The sequence below is a fragment of the Polyodon spathula genome, chromosome 8, assembly GCF_017654505.1.
Source record: "Polyodon spathula isolate WHYD16114869_AA chromosome 8, ASM1765450v1, whole genome shotgun sequence".
NCBI classification, from domain to species: Eukaryota; Metazoa; Chordata; class Actinopteri; order Acipenseriformes; family Polyodontidae; genus Polyodon; species Polyodon spathula.
The window spans coordinates 26,139,948-26,150,819 of NC_054541.1; positions in this window are offsets into that span (position 1 = coordinate 26,139,948).

Below are 10,872 nucleotides of genomic sequence, written 5' to 3' on the forward strand. Positions count from 1 at the left end.
GCTTAGGTTTTGGCAATGTGCTTGAAGTCGGCAGTTAATCAACTTTAATTTGAAGTGATGTTCTAATTGAGCATTTCAAGTTTGGCAGAAAAAACTGGGTTGATAAAGATCTATACAAAAAAAATGGTAACACGATAAAGACAAATAAAATTCTGAATTCACATCAGCTAGAAGAGTTATCACTTAAATCAGGATGTAGACAAATACATACAACAGACTTAGGAATGCAGAACAAATAAAAACTGATTACGTGGAATATTACTTGTAAAAGAACACTGTAAGGTAGTCAAATGCAGCCTTTGGTGTTGCAGTTCAACTTAATCTGGAAGGGATAATAAAGCTTTTAAAAGGTGGATGTGACAGGCTGGCAAGTGGATAGAGGCCCAGTAATAGACTGCAGTTCAAAAAAATAATACTTTTTATTATAAATAAACACAAAATAAAAGGGCACAAGGGCAAAAACAAATATTTAAACACAAATAACAAAACATAAAGCAAAACTTACAAAAATAAAGGTTTCCAGGCTGGGCAACTGCTTCACTGGAACAGAAAATGCAATGCAAAACAAACAAACAAACAAACAAACAAACAAACAAACAAACAAACAAACAAACAAACAAACAAACAAACAAACAAACAAACAAACAAACAAACACCAACTTGCTTCCTCAGCTCAACTTGCTTCCTCAGCTCCCTTTTCTACCTAATAGGCAGCTGAGGCCTCCTTTTATGTCAGGTGGCTGGGTGCTGATTGATTGTTAATTACTTTAATTAACTAATCAACCCCAGCCACTTGAACACAATAAACCCAGGCAGGTAGGGGAATTTAACCCCATAACTGCCAATTTCTAAAGGGCAGAGCTCTGCTCTGCCACAGTGTAATAAAAACATAGCTACTGCAACTAAATAATAAACTATTACTTCTATCACTTGTGTTGCATTATTGGCAAGAATCTGAGTCCAGAATGCATTACCTATTTCTATATTATTATGATTTGTATAGTTTATTGTTCTTGCAGGTGTACTTTACATAAGCGAATCACTAAACACACTCAACCTTTGTTTCTTCGGCAAGTCACATTAGAGCCTTAAACTAGGACCTGGCATGTAACAGGTGATAAATAAATAAACACCTTTCTTCCATTGGGAGCTGTGACCTGTAGGAATGACCGTTTAGATGGTATCACACTAAGCAGAGGTTTTACACTGAGGTTGACAATTTTGATATTCTTAGTCCATTTTTGGTTCAAGGCTTTAAGCTCCCTAGCAATTGACTTTTTAAAATCATGAATCAGCTTATTTTTTACAAGCAAAGAAATAATATTATTAATTGTTAGAATTAATTATTTGGAAATGACAACAGAATTTACAGTACGTGATGCCGAGACTCTTGACTTTTACTCTCAAAGGAGCCATCCCCTGAAGAGGTAAGAATTGTGACAGCTGGGGTAAACCAAAGCCAGGTGATGGAACATATCAACCTACTGAAGGTTTTTTAGCTATTTGGTCAGACTTTCAATAAACACCAAGCACTCACTTCCATAGCAGTATGTTTGTTCAATCTTAAGATCAACCAGCCGTTGCTGCCAACAGACCTTGAACTGATTTGCAGATGTGAGTAAATAACTTGTTTAATGGCAGACTTTGCCTATTTGAATCCACGCAGCACTTTGAGTGTTGTAAAATAATTGAAGTCAATGAGGGATGATTAGTTTACTCAGCCAAGTTTTGGCAGCTATACAGAAATCAGATTTGTTTGTGTTAACTGAAGACAGTGCTTAAAACTTTGCATTGGTGTGTTTCTTATAGTCTGGACTTGTATGGAACTGTATGAGAAAGTTAAAGGTGTATAATGTTCCACTGTGTACTATCGTCCTCACGTGTTGCATGCAATATCTACTAGCACTAGCGTTTGCATGCCTTACTTTCAATTAGTTACACTTGCACTTCTTAAGCCATTTCACATGGAGAGTGACATTTTTTCACCCTTTTGAACACCTTCTTTCCTTTCATTAACCAACCAGCTGCATCACCAAATAATTAACATACTTTGCAGCCAGTAACATTCTTTCACTCCAAAGACACCGCTGAGGTGAAATGACCTAAACAGATGAAAGACCGAGACACCTTGAAAAGCCACTTGACTCCAGAAACCTCTGGGTTAATTCAGGCTTCACTCTATTTGGTGTTATGGTAATGAGGCATTTTACTGTACCTTATTATAAACAGTGTAAAGCTGTGTAAAACAGAACATGCAAATACAGTACTTTTATTTTGACCCTATAACAGGAGGAGTGTCGCCTGCACAGGTTGTCACTGATAATAAGAGCCAAACGTAGAGCATTGCGTTGTACACTCCACACAGACGCGCAGATTTATTTACACGCACACGTGCCGCCACTAGGGTACCAACAATGATAACCCTAGTGCGAGATTTAATAAATAAAAACAAAACAAAGCCAATAAATAAAAGTTTGCTTGCAGATGGAGAGCACTACTCCTGCTAAAAGAGAGGTTCCACCTCAGGAACCTACTACACTACATTACCCTCTCTATACTCTTGCGGGATTAAACTCCCCTAAACTGATTTAGTTTTGGTGCTCCCGGAGTCCTAGCAATTGAGCGCTGACTCCGGCTCTTTCTGACAGTCCTGGCTGGTCAGCGCCTTCACAGAACCCGTCTGGGAGTGGAAGAGTTTTGTGTAGTGATTCTTGATTCTTTCCTCCTGGATCGGATGCTTTCCTCCTTGTTGGAAACACAGAAACATAAGTGCAGTGCATGTGTGTGGGTCCATGGCCTGTTAGCAGCCGATCTGTGGCCCAGACTATTTTTGAACTGGCTGTAGGCAGGAACTCCTGATCAGCCCAGCCCTGGGGCAGCCTCCTTGTTCAATCAACCTGTCACAGACCCCCAATATAATTGTAATAGAAAAATAAAAATAAGTATTGGAGAAAATCACAGAACCAAAATAATAAATAACAAATATGACATTGATATTTTCAGCTTACTATTGAATAACAAACCACTGTTGGTATTTGTGATTCACAAAGCTTCAAAAGTTATTGAAAAACACTTGCTTTGGAAATGCAATACCAATATTAAAAGTCTTTTCTATATTCCACTAAAGGCTGTGAAGCTTAGATTATCAAGTACAGTAATATCTTTTTATGGTTGGACTTTGTTCCACAGAACATAACCATATCAGCCAATGTTATAACAGGCAAATGTATATAATATATCTATACAGCCACTAGTTTCACAGCACTAGGTTTTATTTTATGGGTGCAGAGTTAAGCAAGTATTTTTATGACATATTAACATTTGTATTTCTGTGTTCTGTTATCTAAAAAGGCTGATATAAAAACTATATGTGATTATCCATTTGGTTTACACTGTATGACCATTAGTAACCAATTCAGTAATATTGCAGCAGAAACAACATTACTAATTTGTGTTAAAAACAAAAAACAAACAGTGAATAGATAGCACTGCATTGCACCTGATGAATTCAAGACTATGTATAGCTACTAAAGATAATTACTAGGAAAGACAAACATAACTGTGTGTTTTGTTTTGAGGTTGTGTATGGGAAAACCAGCCTTTAATTCCTATCACCAGGACCACTTTGGGATTTGTAATTGTAAATATTCAATGTAGATCAGTAAATAGTGAAATATGATGTATGGTGGTCATGATAAGAAAGATATAAGAAAAATATTTTTTTTAAAATAACGCCTGTTTATATGAGCTCACACTGAACACTAGAGGCTGAAAAAGTCATCATTTTTTGTGATGAATTTGTCCTTTAGTTTAGAAAAGTAAATGATAAAAAAATATACTCTTTATTGATTGCACGAATAATCACAGCACTAATTATTTACACTAAAACATACAGCATGAGCTTACGTTTAAAGAATAATATAATATAAATAAGGTGCAGTGATACATAAGAAGTCACCATTTGATCAAAAAAGATTACATTTACAAAACCATATTTATAAACACCTGCTTAATCATTGACCAGCTGTTGCTTCATAGCCCCCCTCCCAGCTTCTAAAAGTCAATAGACAACAGTCAGAAATAAATAAAACCTTTGTCACTCACTACTGCATCCCTAATATTTTCTTGTTTGCTGAAAAGCTGCCAGTGGTGGATTGCAACACAAAGGTCTGAATGACATGTCTTTGGATTCTGCCCTCAAGCCATGTCTAGCGTTTGACAAACAGAATTTTAAAGAGATAAATAATGGATTGTTACAGAAATTAACTGAGATTTTTTTTATACAACCTGTTTTTGAGACCCAATGTATAAACACATTTTAAAGGTCAATGACTATAACAAGGCCTGCTTAGCTACTCAAACATCTTCATAGTTTGTCAAATATAGTATTCTTCTTTTGTTAGAACGATGTAGTCAGATGCCATGGTTAATTGACTATACCATACAGTATGTGTCCAGCCTTATAATAATGGGTTGCAAGCTATAAAGGGATGACATACAATGCTTGAGCACAGTAATGGAAATCAAGGTTTAACTTAACTTTAGCTAATAAATAATATGTGTTTAATAGTTTGTTTGATTTGTTATGTGATTACGTGATGTTACTAAGGGACATGGGTTGGGTGAAATTATAAATGTCTTAACTTTTAAATGTACAGTATATTAACTATTACATTTTAAGTATTCGTTTTATTTGATGAAAGCAAAAAAGATTTTCTCGATTTTATAACCACCAAGATTTTTTAAATTTTTTTTCAATCGAGCTCAGTAAATGAAACAGCAGTTAAAATATTGTCATGAACTGAATCAGGAAGACATGCAAAACGTGTTGCAGCTGATACAACAATACCAGTAAGTCTATCTGTCATCAGGCATTTTGAGAAATGTTACTGATTCACTAAGAAAAACAGTTAAAGCAACAGTACTGAATACAAACACCTCCACAGATAAGTAACCACACCAGACCGAAAGCAATCTGAATTGGATAGGGCTATAAAACCTTTTACCTTTTCAAGGTTACCAAAAACTACAAGAATACAGATAGCAAAAAAACTAGACAGCCTCAGAACTTATATACAGGGCAAAATAAATGGGTGAAGAGGCAAAAACAAGAAAATAAAGTTAATTATGTGTTAAATATGTCAGAAGAATTTGATTGCTCCTTTGTTGTTTGTTTTATTGTCTCTTTAATCTTTATCTTATCTAATCATTTTGTTTTCCTATGATCCCATTAAATCAAGATTCAATTTCATATTCAATTAGTACTGATATTTCACCATTAGAATAAAGATTAACAATTTATTGAATTGACAGATAAACATGCCTGTAAATGATTGCATTGTTATTGGAGCTCATTAGCCACCCCTATGCTGGCAAAACTATGATGAATAAAGCATATTAATTTAACAAATAACTAATGCCAGCAGGCAGGATAGGTGACTCTTGAGGCTACCTTCCCCCTAGACAAGGCACTCTGCAATGTGGGGGCAGAGGAGGAGGGGGACCAAGCAACTAAACAATAAGGAGTGTGAACAAAGTGAGCTATATATCAGGATTGATTATTACATATTTGATTAATGGCCGCATTCTCCTTTCAGAAATACAATCAAGTTTCCAAGGAAAAGACCAGTCAGACTTTGGTTTTTAATAAGCATCATCATATGACAGGGGGGAACTTTCATTAGTCCAGCTATAAACAAAAGTCATAAAATGTATATTAACTGCTAAGTCCCCAAGCTGAATCACTGAAGTGGCTGTACTCAAACTCAGAGCGGATTTGGCACTTAACCAACGTTTTTATAAAAAAAAAAAAAAAAAAAAAAAAAAAAACCAGAACCTTAAAACAAGGAAAGGCCAAAGCATTTGTAAAATAATTGCTATAACTTGAGATCCCAATGACTGTACTCCCTCGCTAGTATAACATCCTCGAAATATATCCAGTCGTAACCCAATGAGCCTGTTCTTATTGCTTAAGATGTGTTGTATAAATAATAATGTATTACTAAATGTTGCTGTATTGTAATACTGTAATAGCATAACTACCCACAACAAGTTTTGAAATAATCACACAGTTTATGTAATGCATGTATTATGGACAGTAATCACACTGCAGTCTGTAGAAAACATGTTTCAAAACAGCTTAGTTAGAAAGAATCATATTAAGATGTTATGTACAAAAACGCCCAAGTTTAAAAAAAAGAATCGGCCATAAATATGTGATGTTTGAAGTGTACTGTATGTACTGAGCCCCATTCATCATAATGTGATAAATAGAGCATTATTTTCCTCTGTCTCCATTCCCTAACGTTACACTTTTAACAGGTACCATAGAAACCGAAAACAACAAGTATATGTTTGCAATGTCAGACTTTAAAATGAGGCCAAAATTGCCATTATTCCATAGTGGCATATAACCATTTTGACAGCAACTACAGTATTCACATAGTCCCATTCACAAGGAGATTCCACTTGAGAATTCTGGTTTCCATTGGAAAAAGTTAAGTGTGACCCAAGGTTCTCTAAACTGTTGTAGTTGTGACTAATTCAGCAATTTTGTTGTTTAATTAGCTCTTTATCAGACTTAAAATGTGATATTGTATATGTGTGGGAGACTTCTCTTTGAGATAATAAAAAGGATGTTTACATGAAACTGCTGGGAAACAAGGCACTTTGTGAGAGGGGCGAACAATATGGACAGTGTTACTTTAGAGTGAGGTGGTGTGACAGGGACAGAATGATTCTTAGTGATAAATCTCTCTCCCAACCTGTTCGGGCTCTTTATTTAGAAAGGGGGCGGAGCTATAATACAGTAAATCATCGACCCAGGAGGGAAATGACGTGGCAGCCTTGTGCTTGTGTTACGTGTGGGTGTTTAGGAACGTGACTATTGTTATTATAGGACCAACCCGGGGATTAACAACAGTGCTATACACGCTGCTGTATTGCCTATTCTCATTGTTATTGTTTACTGCCGTTTGTCATCAGACTTTGGATTGTACTAAACAACCCCCCCCCCAAAAAAAAACAAACAAAAAAAACACCATTGCACCTGGATTATTTCTGTTTATTGATCAATACAGCATTCCTGCACCTGCACACTGTTAACCACTTTGCCACAGGTGGATATTAAAGGAATGGACAGGAATGGTTTGCTTTGTCTACCTTTAAATGGAATGTTACTGAAATAGGATACAATACTTCCTGTTTGTACTGAAGTGTTGAATAACATACATTCAATAGACATGAATAGTTCTTCAGTTAATTGTTCAGTCAACTACAGGCTTTCACATTCACACATACAAACATGTATACACAACAAAGATATGGGCGGTGCAGTAGCAGACATTTATATAAAATTAATAATGACCTCATTCAAAATTCCAAATTAGATATTATTTTAAATTTTAAAGAGTAAGTAGCTTAAAATATAATTTTATTAGTTACCTTTCTATAGTGTTTGCAATCATTCTGAATGGAGTCAGAATCTGATTTTTTTTATTTTTAAACAAGTCTGAATGAAGGGGCTTAGACTATGAGTTCAGGAGCTACTTTTCAGTTCAAGTTGCATGCCGTAGACATGTGTGATGTAGACTAGCTCAACTAAAGTGTCTTTATATTAGTAAGTGCCGGCACCATCTAGTGCACAGCTGTATAGTGCCAGCAAAAGAAAAGGAAACTTGATCCAAAGTGGCATATCACTAGATGGCACTGACTCTTACTTCTATTAAGACACTGGTTGATCTAGCCAATGTCACACATACCTATGATGAGCAATATACATGCTTGCTGAATGGAATCAGTATCAGTGTTGGCAGCACGGTTCTTTATTTACTTATTATTTCAAAATGACCACACCAGAATAGACCTTTTATCAGGTGATCCAACTGTTGTTTTTCTTAACACATAAGAACATAAGAACATAAGAAAGTTTACAAACGAGAGGAGGCCATTTGGCCCATCCTGCTCGTTTGGCTGTTAGTAGTTTATTGATCCCAGAATCTCATCAAGCAGCTTCTTGAAGGATCCCAGGGTGTCAGCTTCAACAACATTACTGGGGAGTTGATTCCAGACCCTCACGATTCTCTGTGTAAAAAAGTGGCTCCTATTTTTTGTTCTGAATGCCCCTTTGTCTAATCTCCATTTGTGACCTCTGGTCCTTGTTTCTTTTTTCAGGTCGAAAAAGTCCCTTGGGTCGACATTGTCAATACCTTTTAGAATTTTGAATGCTTGAATTAGGTTGCCGCCTAGTCTTCTTTGTTCAAGACAGAACAGATTCAATTCTTTTAGCCTGTCTGAATATGACATGCCTTTTAAGCCGAGGTGACCAGAACTGAACACAATATTCAAGATGAGGTCTTACTAGTGCATTGTACATTGATTTAAATTCAACACTTTTCACAATGTATCCGAGCATCCTGTTAACCTTTTTTATAGCTTCCCCACATTGTCTAGATGAAGACATTTCTGAGTCAACAAAAACTCCTAGGTCTTTTTCATAGATTCCTTCTCCAATTTCAATATCTCCCATATGATATTTATAATGTACATTTTTATTTCCTGCGTGCAGTACCTTACACTTTTCTCTATTAAATGTCATTTGCCATGTGTCTGCCCAGTTCTGAATCTTGTCTAGATCATTTTGAATGACCTTTGCTGCTGCAACAGTGTTTGCCACTCCTCCTATTTTTGTGTCGTCTGCAAATTTAACAAGTTTGCTTACTATACCAGAATCTAAATCATTAATGTAGATTAGGAATAGCAGAGGACTGAATACTGATCCCTGTGGTACGCCACTGGTTACCACACTCCATTCTGAGGTTTTTCCTCTAATCAGTACTTTCTGTTTTCTACATGTTAACCACTCCCTAATCCATGTACATGTGTTTCCTTGAATCCCAACTGCGTTCAGTTTGAGAATTAATCTTTTGTGCAGGACTTTGTCAAAAGCTTTCTGGAAATCTAAATAAACCATGTCATATGCTTTGCAATTATCCATTATCGATGTTGCATCCTCAAAAAAATCAAGCAAGTTAGTTAGACACGATCTCCCTTTCCTAAAACCATGTTGACTGTCTCCCAGGACCCTGTTACCATATAGGTAATTTTCCATTTTGGATCTTATTATAGTTTCCATAAGTTTGCATATAATAGAAGTCAGGCTTACTGGTCTGTAGTTACCTGGTTCAGTTTTGTTTCCCTTTTTGTGGATCGGTATTATTAACTGCCTTCAGATCAATGGAGAGCTTTGGCAATGGCTTAGGAGCCAGATTCCCTCTTTACTTCAGGGATACTCCCCTAATGGCTGGACCTTGGACTGCCCAGAGGTACACAGATGAGATCCCTATGCAACACATACCCTTTTCTCAGCCAGCATGGGTCCGACCTTAGAAATCAATAGGATGATGCAGATTCCCAGTAGATATCAGGGATCAATTGAGCAGTAAAACTCGGGTAACTCTTTCTCCAGACCAATAGAACACTTTGGGCCTCATTTACAAAAGGGCACTAAATTTGAAGTTAGCTCGCACATAAAATAGTGAGCCTAAGGTGCACGGTAAATTTTAATTTACTGCCCCATTTACTAACAGAGAACACATTAATTTATGTGCACAGTATTTGGCTAATTTACATACCATACCATGCACTCTACACGTATTGTGAGTGATAATTTAACGTGTACGATAAAGTCAGAGACTTACCCGTGACCACAGTGATATCAAAAGCCCCAGCAGTCCAGACATATCTTTTGGTCATTGACCGAAAAGGAGCAGGGGACAGGCAGAGGCAACGTAAAGTGAAACTGCACTGCTTACCTTTTAATTTTAACATGCATTCCTTGTCTGATGTAAAATAAAATAAAAATGGCCTTTTTCCTTCTCCTCCTCTTTCCGCCCACACATTAGTTTCTAAAATTGCATTAATGTACTGTATCGTTTTGGAATTCTTCTTCTAAACAACCCGCCACTTTAATATAACACATGTGTTTAACATGTGCAGTCTGCATTGTATGAGTGACACAGCCATTAAGCCAATCACAGCTCACAGAGGTAGTCAAATAGCCAGTCAAATAGCACACAGGATCTGTTTCCTCACACAGGCAGCACACATAATTTTGATTAGAATAGCAAAGCAAAGGCTTGTTTAAACTATTTATTTTACTTTGTGTAAAATTTAAAATCAGTAGCCAAAAAGTAGTTGGAGATGTCTTGGAAGAAAAAGGTACATTTCTATTTTAAAAATACATAAAATACATTTCTATTTCCTTCATTATATTACATTTGTGATATTGGGGTTTTTTGTCAGTGTTCTAGGAAAGCTGCTACTAGTTATATTTGCCTATTTCTGTACTATAAAATACATGAAGTAATATATTGATTAACTGATCGTACGATGGTGGTTATGTGTTTTGTGTAAAGTAGTATATTCAATATATTGTAACAGTCTTTGTTTTATTCAATCTGTATTATTAACCACCCTCAAAATGTAAAAGAAAGGTATTGCATATGGTGCTTGTGGAAAGTTTAGTCCCCTGGGTTTTAGTTACATTTTATTACAGTTGAGTTATTGTAACATGATCCCTGGAATAGCTCCAATAGTTGAAGGGGTCATGGGTCATGGAGAACCATATCCTGTTCAGATTCTAGTTCTGATCAAGGTTAGCGTGAGTATTCCCCAAAGTGTTTTCCTGTTCAGAAAATAAACAAGTAAACATTAATTACAGCAAGTGTACGGGTGCCGTTTCTCTTAGTCATTAACTAGTATGCTGTTGAGGATATCACAGTGCTGTTTTGTTTAAGGGCTAAGAAAAGAAGAAAAGAAATTTCAAATTAAGTATATCTGTGCTTTCCTCTTACATACTTATCCAGCCTGCAC